Source organism: Arvicola amphibius, chromosome 12 (genome assembly GCF_903992535.2).
Source record: "Arvicola amphibius chromosome 12, mArvAmp1.2, whole genome shotgun sequence".
Classification (NCBI taxonomy): domain Eukaryota; kingdom Metazoa; phylum Chordata; class Mammalia; order Rodentia; family Cricetidae; genus Arvicola; species Arvicola amphibius.
The window spans coordinates 130,944,326-130,955,273 of NC_052058.2; the positions used below are offsets into that span (position 1 = coordinate 130,944,326).

Here is a 10,948-nt window from a genome sequence, read left to right on the forward strand (position 1 = left end):
ATTTGTTTGTTCCACCAGAAATAACCACACATATAGCTATTATTAAGGAAAAGTTATCATCCCATGGCTCAGGATTATTACAAGATAACTCTTACTTCTTAAGTTCAGCGATATTTCTTCTCTCTTCTCTGCCTTGTTAAATATTACCTTTTCTTAATATAGCAATTTCATTTTTTCTCCCTGTTTTTTCATGATCCTGAGACTCAGTTTTTGTTGTTCTCAGCTACATCGAAGTAAGTTCTCCATCCTAAGCTTATACTGACTAACAATAAAGTCAAGGTATTGTTCTTCTGCCTCAGCTTACACTGACTAGCTATAATCTATTTAGTTTCTTTACTAAACAATTCACAGTGATATTTATTAATCCCGTGTAATGGAATATTCCATATAATCTTCTTGAATTTTCAACACACACCACCTTCTTATTATATTCTCTTTATATCCTAATGGAGACATATATTTCCATCCTTTTCATTTTCTTAAGAGTTTTATGTTTAAAATCTATTCAGGAAAAATTTTTGGAAATATTATTTATTTTTATGTTTAGTCTAATATATCTGTATTGTTTCCTTACATATTTCAATTATTAAGCAGGCAATTCATCTTGAATACTCAGGTCTAGAACCTGAAGAACAGCCACATGGACAGGGAAGTTAAATCTGCTCAGTTGTTCTTTAACTTTTTACAAAAATATTGACTGTGACCTACAGCTGCCTTAAGATAATGTAAACCTTTTAAAAGGTCCATTTTTTTGTCATGCTGTGTCTTCATTCTTTGATATGATGCAATCAAATCAACACAAATTCCAAGAACAAAAGCACTTTGATTATAATTATCTCTATGACATAGAAAATCTCATAAGGGGAACTATTCAAGTATATATTTTTTTCTTTCTAGTATTTGCAATTGTTCAAAAGCAAAATTAAGATTAACACACCATCAGTTCCATTCCAAGTGGACTTGGTGGTCTCCCATATGACATGGACGGGCTCTGTGTGAGCCTTGTCAGTTTGGTTGCTCACCTTCCTGGACCTGGGGGGAGTTGGGAGGACCTTGGACTCAACATAGTGTAGAGAACCCTGATGGCTGTTTGGCCTCAAGAGGGAGGGAGTGGGGGTGTGGGTGGAGGGGAGGGGAGGGAAGGGGGAGGAGGAGGGGAGGAGATGGCAATTTTTAATAAAAAATAAACTGGAAAAAAAAGATTAACACACCAATTTATATTTAAAGGTTCTCTTTTCCTCGATGTCTGGTTGCCTTCTAGTATAACACGACAAACAGATTGACACAGGTAACTTCAAATACATTTACTTTATTTCATACTCATCCTGTTTAGGTCCATTGTTTTAATCTGAAATTCTTTCTTACTATTGTACTATAGCATGGAATATTCAAGAGTATCCTGTAGGCTGTTCTTTTTTTATTCTGTGTGTCATTATGATATGGATATAGGCCAGGGACTTGCTGATTTTCTGACATGAATATCCACTATTCAAAGAATAGAATTTAAAACTGAAGATAACCAAAGCAATACATGATGACTTGGGAGAAGTAGAACAAATTGTCCTATAGAGTGTCTATCAGTGTGTTGTTTGAGTTCTATTCACTTTTCTGTTTTATGTTGTTATTTTTTTATGGATATTCTATGAAAGGAGAAGAAGTCACATTCAACAGCCTGCTCATGTGAAAAGTAGGAAATATATAATATATTTTTAGAACACTGATGGTTAATTGCTTTCATAATGTATTACACATTTCCAGGATATTTGAGATGTGTTGAAAAGGATGGTATCTGAGCTAGGCTAGACTGGTAAATTTCATGTTCAAAGAGAAAAGCTATCTCAAATCAGCTAATTTTAATAAAAATCTGCAACAAATCAGTATTTGATTATTAGCACATTTGTACACTTCAATTCCCAACAACTAGAACTACATACATAGTTCTTGTAGTATAACCAGTGCTCAAAAATCCCAGTATTCGTACTGGGAACAGTAAAGACCCTACACTCATTAGAGTCACTATTTGATTTACGGCGCTAATTGAAAAGGGGGTATAGGCTTCTTTTTAAAGAATGTCTGATATGAGGAACATTTTTTATTCAAGCAGATGGTGCCATACTGATGGACATAAAACTTCCTTAAATGAACTTAGCTGTTATTAGACAGTGAAAAAGAATGTGTACTTCTGATGATAGAGTGGTATTGGAATCTGAAGAATTTTAGTGTTGAGAATATGGTAGGTTTTTTCAAAACACAGTTTGTATATATCCATATTAAGAAGATACAATATAGATATTAATTGCACATGAGAAACAAAGATTATAAAGACCACTTTCAATGTTATCTGTGCAATCACAAATAATTCTCTAAAAGTGTCAAAAATAATTTATCATTGTCTTTTACCTTAGTTTGTTTTTGCTTTCCTATGTTTTTCTTTTTCTTTGTTGTATAGAATCTGTCTAATACTTTAAAAATAAGAAACACAAACCAAAGCAGCAAGATCTCTTCTCAAAGCTGACACTGATTGTATACCCTTTAATGTAAACCTCTGTCTGAATAAGCTTATAGGATGTAACACATCTTATATGCATTTATGGTAGAAAGTGAGCATATGCTCACAAATCAGATGCCTGCCACAAGGATGTTAAACTCCTGACCAGAAAGCCCAATGTAAAAGAGAACAGATATCTGGAAGAAAGACAGCACTTTGGAAATTGCAAATCATGAGAAGAAATCTGAAATTATTGAATTCCATGCAGAATGAGGAAGATGTAGACATTTTCAAAGTAGTTTGTATAATTTCTGGCAGAAAAATGCTTTTCAAGTGATAAGATTATCTCCAGAGAAGTTAAGCTAATTAAAAATTTACTATATTACAAAGAAATTAGAGTAGGAGTTGCGTATGGACCATAATGGAAAGGATCAATTTCAGTTACAGTGTTTCACCCTCAGTGGAAGGCAATTTTTGTCTAGGAAAGACAACATTTTGCCTAGTTATGCAGATGCAATGTTAACTAAGTTACAATGAAATTATAACATTAGAAAGAGACTCACAATTGCTCATTATGCTGCCATGGTACTTTTGAGGATCCAAGTAAACTTTCTGAGCAGGTACTGGTTTTAGGGTATGGCTGAATGGCAATAAGAAGAATCATGCCTGTAACATGAGGGCAGCCTTGTTGGGTTTTCTGTCCTACACAATTTCCACAGGTGGTAAGTTTCAAACGAAATCACACAACGGTCTCCATAAGTTATAAACTGATTGATTCATAAGGTCAGGCTTTATATTAGCTCTTATAATGTATATTCACCCATTATCATTATCTATGTTAGCCAGATGGCTCAATACCTTTTTCAGTGAGGTAGGTCACATCCTGCTTCTTAGGTGAGTTGGTCAGTACTGGGGAGGAATGGGCTTCATCCTTCCCAGCATTGTCCTGTTCTAATTGTACCACCTTAACTTCCTGTCTGAATGTCCCACCTATACTTCCTGTCTGGCCAATCAGGGTTTATTTAAAAAATGATTGACAGAATACATACAATTTTTGCATACCACTACTTAATCCTCTTTATTTTGAGAAAACAAGAATATCCATAGTCCATTTTTGGGAAATGTGAGTGTAGTATTCCAGCCTACTTCTGGCTGGTTGGAGCACTGATAATATTTTGGGGACCTAAAGAAAATTTAGAGTTATGATCAAGCCCTGAGAATTGATCATATCAGGCATCATCTTGTATCTGTTCTGGATATAGATCTTAGAGATCCAGGTAAGAAATCTTCTTATCGGAGATTTCTCAGGTTGTCTTCCTTAAACAAATATAATTTTTCTTAACTCAGAATGAATCCACAGCCTCTCATTTCCTGTGGAAACAAAAGCAAAGTATCTTATCCAAAGTAGCATAACTTTTGACTTAAATTTTTAAGTCAAGGTATTTTCAAAATACCTACCTTACAATAATTCAGCAGCATTTATAAGCAAATATTTTTATCAACTTTTGCTCCTTTCTCAGCATTCAAACTATCCAAAGATACCATAATAACATACAGTATCAAGATTTTCTGAGTGTTTTCCATCTTTGTGCAACTTTATTTTAAACTCTATTTCATTAATTTTTAATTTTTGTCTTTTGGCAATAGGGTTTGTTTATCTTTATTCTGGAACTCACTTCATAGACCAGAGACTAGACTGTCCTTGAACTCACAGAAATATGCCTGTCTCTGCCTTCCTAGTGCTGAGATTAAAGGTGTGTGCTACCACTCCTTAAACTCACAGAGATCTGTCTGTCTCTACCTCCTAGGCATTGGAATTAAAGTGTGTGCTACCATAACTTAAAGTCACAAAACTCAGTCTACCTCTGTCTCCCAAGTGTTGGGGTAAAAGTTGTGTACCACTACAACCAACTACTCTCTTTCTTTTTTTTCCCCTCAGGACTTTAACCTATTTTTTCAAGCCTGCATATATTTTTAAAACACTGTAAACCATTTAGAGGTTTTCTTCAGCTTTGATTCTTTCTTTAATGTATATTTCCCTTTTTCTGACTACACAAGTCTTTAATTTACAAAGCAATATTTGTAGGACTAAAGGTCTGGCTCTGACTGCTGGATCCAGCTCATTTGTTAGCTTTGTGAAATTCCAGTCTCTTGGTGGAGGTAACATCTTCAGCCATGTTTATTGCCACAGCTCTATGGAAGTTCTAGGTCCTTGCCAGCAAGCAAGCTACAACAACATGTCCACAAACAACACACAAATGCTCTCTTTTTGGTAGGACCTCTTGCCTCAAAGAGTCAGAGTTTTCATGGCAGGACAGCCCTGAAAGCTGGAATTTTAAAATGGTGCAGCTTTTTTCCTGCTATAGTTGAAAAAACGAAAATTATGCAGTCAGCTTTTATCCACACTATTTAAATGTTTCTTGGCAGGACCTTTTAAAGATCTGCAAGGTTTTTCATCTAAAGCTGAGTCAGGAAGCCTGTCTTAGATGAGAGAATAAGTCATGCAGAGCAGACTCAAAAAATTGCTACTACCAAGAAACCATGCATGATGCCATTATATTGTTTTAGAATTACTTGCCAAGCTGTCTCAGACTTTATGTGGATGCACTTGCCCACACATTGGCGCCATTCTGAAACAGGAAGTTCAGCTTGCAGGGGTTTCTGTCCTGCCAAGTTCCCACAGCTGGTAAGCCCAAAAGAAATCACACAGAGGTCTCTCCATAAGATTATAACTTGATTGGACCATTAGCTCATGCTTCTTGCAAACTCTTATAACTTATATTAACCCATTATTCTTATATATGTCAGCCACATGGCCCAGTACCTTTTTCAGTTCACAGGTCACATCCTGTGTCTTTGGTGGTCTGGGAAGGACTGGAGAGGAATGGGCTTCCTGCATCCCAATATTCTCCAGTTTTCATTGCACGACCTTAACTTCCTCTCAGCTTGTCCCACTTATACTTCCTGCCTGGCCAATCAACATTTAGTTAAAACATGATTGACAGAATACAGACAATTCTCCTGCACCACATGTCCACTGTAACTGACACACAGACAAAACACAAAGGTTTATAAAAAATTAATATACTTTAAACGTTTTCTTCAGCATTTATCACAAGATAATAATTATAAATATTGGCCCATAAAGGAGCAATTTAATGCTGATGTATAATTTTGAATAACTATTTTTCTTGTTTTCCTATTTTTGCTACCTTTTTATAGAATCCTGTTGTAGGCTAGTGTCTCCACCCTGCTTTTTTTCAATGACTTTTAGTTTAAATTTAATTAATTTCTTTTTTATTTTGACATGCCTGCAGCCTTCACTCCACATCTACTCCCTCTCTTTCACTTAGTCTCAGCTCTCGCTCTGCTCCTCCACAGTATTCTCACATATGATGCAACTTTCTCATCTGCACCAGCAGAGCTCGGCATCATGAGTTGCTATAACACCATGCAACTCACCTATACTTAGGCAGGGAAATGCAATCCTGCATGAGGAACAGGATTCAAAGTATCAGCCAAAGCCAGTGGGACAGATCATTCTCCAGCTGCCAATTCTCTCACAAATCAATCCATTCTCACAGCTGTCACAAATAAGCAGAGGATTTAGTTGGGTCTCTAATCTAAATTGGTTGTAGGTATGTTCCTCAAGAATTAATAATACTCCTTCAAAATTTTTCATATTTCTTTTTTAATTTCTAATTCCTGAGGTTAAATTTCTTTAATATAAATCATACATTGCAAATATTAAAAGACAGCTCTATTTGTTCTTTCTCTGGTACAAAAAGAATCCCCTCAAGTTCAGGACTTTTCTGAAGCTCACAATATATTTCAAATAAACTTACTTTGTTTATATTGACAAGAAAGACATCATCCATTAATTGATGATATAAAATTATATAAATTGGTCTCTATCTAATAACTTGTATTAACTGAGCAACAGATTTCTGACATATTGTTACATATTTTGCCATAACCTGAGGCAAGACATTCCAATAACTTATAATGTGTTCTTTGAAATCAACTGATGAAACACCTAATGAAATCTTTGACAATCTTGGGAAATTAAGTACATGATGTAAATATAATCTTTTATATATAAAACAATAATTTAGCTAGCTTTGGTATGGAAGAAATAGAAAGCCATGCAGGCTGTAAAGCTCTGATTAGATCTTATTAACTTTCTAATATTAAATTTTATATTCGTCTCTAATTTCAAGACTTCTTTGTGAGGAGAGATTATGCTGTTATTTCAAAATTTAATAGCTGATCTGTTTCTCTATGAATGCCTTCAATGGTCAGCATATCAAAAGAAAAGTGATTTTTTGAACCTGATTTCTCTCATCTGTGGCATGACTTTGTTCTGTATGTTTGGTTTTCCACAACAGATAGTCTCATTTGACAGGCAAGCTTTGCACATTTGTTTTGATTTCCTATGATGTAAGGATTCTAAACTTCTATACTCTATCAAAATTTGCATAAAAGGGCATTTGGGCCATACTGAGCTCAGGTTGCATTTAATTCTTTAAGTTGTTTGAATGGGCACCTAATCTATTATTTTTTTTCTGTGAATCCTTTTGCTCTGTTACTAATAATGCTTTAAATGCTTGCCTTTATACTCCTCTGCTTGTATTTTCTCTGAACTTAGCTGACTTGGAGACGCACAAAAAATTCTGATGGTTGGTTGTACTCCAGGAGAACTCTGCAACATAGGTGAATCGAAAACAACCATTCTGTAGGAAGAGAAGTTGTTTTCTGATAAGAGGAAATTACAGAGTTTCCTACTTCTATGAAGGTGGTATTAATAAATTCCTTAAGCCTAAGATCCTGTTTAATATCTCCACCAGTTTTTACCTCTCAGAATTCATCACGAGAAGAAAAGAACTTGAAGCACTACATTGTGGTACTTAGCATCATCTTCCTATAGCTCACTAGCCTCAGGCTGATCAAAATACCACAGTACTATAAATGCTTCCTCATCTGTCAGTTTCTGTGAAGGATCAAAATGTCTTTTCTCACTTCTAACCATTTCTGTGGTAAGTACCTTTTGCCTTTGATAGGGCAAATGCAAATTCTTCCTTATAATAACCCATCCTGATTTATGATGTTAATAATTTCTATTGCCATTTATTAATAAGGAAGCTGATTTCAACCAATGTATTAACAGAGTAAAGACAGCCTGAATATATATATATATGCTAGGTGGAATCAGGGAGAAGCCATGAAGTTGCTGCCAGAGACAGATGCCTTTGCTGGAGCCTGCCAAAATTTGCTAGTAGACCATGACCACTTGGTGTTGCACCGATTAGTGGATATCAGTTAGTTTTGAATATAAGAGATAGCCCTTGGGGCTGGAGTGATGGCTCAGCAGTTAAGAGCATTGCCTGCTCTTCCAAAGGTCCTGAGTTCAATTGCCAGCAAACACATGGTGGCTCACAACCATCTGTAATGAGGTCTGGTGCCCTGTTCTGGCCTTCAGGCATACATGCAGAGAGAATGTTGTATACATAATAAAAAATATTAAAAAAAGAGATAGCCCTCAATTCTATTTAGCTACAGAACAAACATTTTCTCAAATAATATAGTGTGTGAATTGTTATTTCAAGTCAGGGAAGTTGGGATACAAATTAGCAGCTTCTGCCAACAGATTTTCTAAGAATACACTGTCCACAAAAAAGATTTCCTCTTCTTTGGGATATTAAATTGAATCTCCCGATTGCATGCAATATTTTATGAGTCCAACAATATTGGTAAGTAGTAAGTATTAATCAGTTGTAATTAGAAGAAACACTGCAAATTTTTAGCTCTTTGAGCAAATGAGGAATTGAGTAATATTGGTGTAAAATGATGTTTTTTATGACATGTATAACTAATGTTTAACTCTCTAGTGAATATTTACCAACATGCTCACCATGAGCATTACGTATACGATTGCTTTCTCATTTGTCAAAATTTTTTACCTGTATTTGTTTTTGTTATACTTCAAATCATGTATTTCCCATACCAAGTTATTTTTGTGTTACAACATTTTTTCTAAGTTTTGTAGCCATTTGATTATTTTAAAATCAGTGACTCCAAAACAAAGACACAAAACTCTTTTTAAATCTAAGTTGTGATGATGAAATGCTTTATGTTAAACCTTAGGGTGAAGAAGCTTATATGAGGTATGACATTTCTTAGGCAGTTTAGATAGACAGTGGGCATGTGATCTCCAACAAGATGCCAGATTGCAGCATTCTGGCCCCTTTACTGGGGAGTCTAGTTCTAATAAATATCAGATATCTCGAAGAAATGAATAGTTTTTGCAAATTGCAATAAGGGGAGAAGACTTTGAAATTAGTGAATCTGTAGATTGAGGAACGTGCATCCGTGTCCAAAGATGTATGGATAATTTCAGGAAATAAAATGTTTTTCAACCAAGGAAAATATCTCCAGCCCAGTTCAGTTAATGAAACCTTAACTAGGTAACAAAGAAATAGGATTGTAAGTTTTAAATTGACATGTATACAAAAGAGCAATTTTAGTTACTATTTAACCCTTAGTAGAAAGCTGATTTTGTCTGAGAAGTGGAAAAAGTTTAGCCTAGTGAAGCTAATAAGCATCAACTTTGTTACAATGAAATCAGAACCCTGATGAACCTCACCAGTGCTCAGAAAGGACACAGTTCTTGTCAATAATACATATCTTTTTATATGTAACATAATCAAGTATAACTTGACTGCATAAAAGCACACTTAAAACAGACAAAAAGCAATCACAAAGAATCAGAAGCAGTATGTACTTGTCAGCACAGATTCACAATCAAAAATAGAATGGAGGCTTTCATTTATATAGGTAAAATTGAGACAAAAGCTGCTACACGCTCATTAAGACAATCTGTCATAATTTGGCAGTTTTGTCAGCTGTTAACTTAAGGTAAAGTGCAGGTAAATTACATTTTCTCCTGTGTTCCACTGTCAATTGCTCTGCTTCTTTTCCCAGCACACAGGAAGGAGGGAGACAAAGATGACACACCAGCTCTGGATGAGATCACCAAGGTAAAATGTAGCCTTGTGCTTTCTGATGCTTGGTTTGAGATCTCTCTCCTCATTGGTTCCCAGATAACATAAAAAGGACTGATCTGAGCGATTTTTACCAGTGGGGCTTTGACTAAAGTCCTGCTAACAGCTGGACTTTAGTCAAAGCCCTCTGTAAACAGCACCAGATAAGAAAATGTGTCCCAGAGACCTGCAGGAGAAAAAAAAGCCATAGGAAAACAAGGGATTTGTGAGATCCTGCATGCTACTCCTAAGAGTCACCTCTTCCTGTTTGCAGTGCAGGATATGTACTCGAATCTCAGAAGTCACTGCTTCAGCTGTAAAATCGTGATTCCTGGGTTAGTGTTGGATTCTACATTTTCTGTAATAAAGATTTTCTTAGCAAGTCTATACCTGACAACAAATGGGGCAACAGATCTTATATGCCATTGGAGGCCCCACACAAGTAATTGCTATGTCGGCAAATAGCCTCACACAGCTGGGAATCTGAACATTTCAAGTGTCTGATTCCCCAAAAGTATGTTTAGGGATTCTGACATGGCATTTCTGAATGTGATACCAGTAAGCTGCAATCGGCAGCACAGAATCACAATCGGACATCAACAAGGAGAAAGGGAAAATTTCAGGTTGATAGGCAGGATACAGACCTGTGGGATATGTGATCACCTCCTGGTTAACTCGCAATGATTTCCCCTTTGATAATTGGATTCTGGTCCTAGGTAAACGACCTTATTTCCTGTCATCCATTTTCACTTTCATTTTTTCTGCCGGAGCAAACATTGCGATGGGAGGGAGAAATGAGTCAGCAGCTCTGATGCAGATCTCCAAGGTTACCACAGGCTTTGTTCCTATTGGTGGAATTGAGTTCACTCTCCTCATTGTTCCGGGGGAAATATGACTGCACACAATCCTTCAGTCAGAGGCAAGGAGAGCTAATAATATTGTCAGCATAGCTGGTCCTTCCTAGTCAGGCTCTGGCTTTGTGCCAGCTCTCAGCTGCAAATGTTTATAACCGAAAACCGAATACATTGGTCTAGACACTGCACACTGCTTTTAACAAGTAAATGAGTCAAAGCCCATAAAATTAGCAAAGTGAGGTACCAGTATATTCCCAGTATAGCACTTTTGAGTCACCTGGTATGCTCTGTGCATCAAGTTGATCCTTGCTTCTCACACCTCTCCTATTTAATCTTGTGGCACCACTGTCTCAGAATTGAAACACTGTGTATCTGAAAGGAAATAATTCACTTCAGATTCTAGCATTTGACAAAGTCTAGTGCAGTCCTGACCTTTCCTCTTTTTACTGATTTCCATTTTGCAAATGGATATGATATTGCAGGGTTCTTTCTGTGCATAAAAACTTAGACTCATTAAAAGTATTAAGCAGTAACATATGAAAACACTTCTGTATCTGTCACCAAAG

General features: G+C 36.0%; 1 long non-coding RNA gene across 1 annotated transcript; it reads right to left on the reverse strand.

Moving 5' to 3' along the window:
- Positions 1-3,542: 3,542 nt before the first annotated feature.
- On the reverse strand, positions 3,543-10,308 carry LOC119802789. Its single transcript, XR_005283504.1, has 4 exons — positions 10,173-10,308; positions 5,951-6,072; positions 5,313-5,456; positions 3,543-3,859 (listed from the first exon to the last, which is right to left on the reverse strand). It is a non-coding gene; the product is annotated as an uncharacterized LOC119802789 (long non-coding RNA).
- Positions 10,309-10,948: the final 640 nt, after the last annotated feature.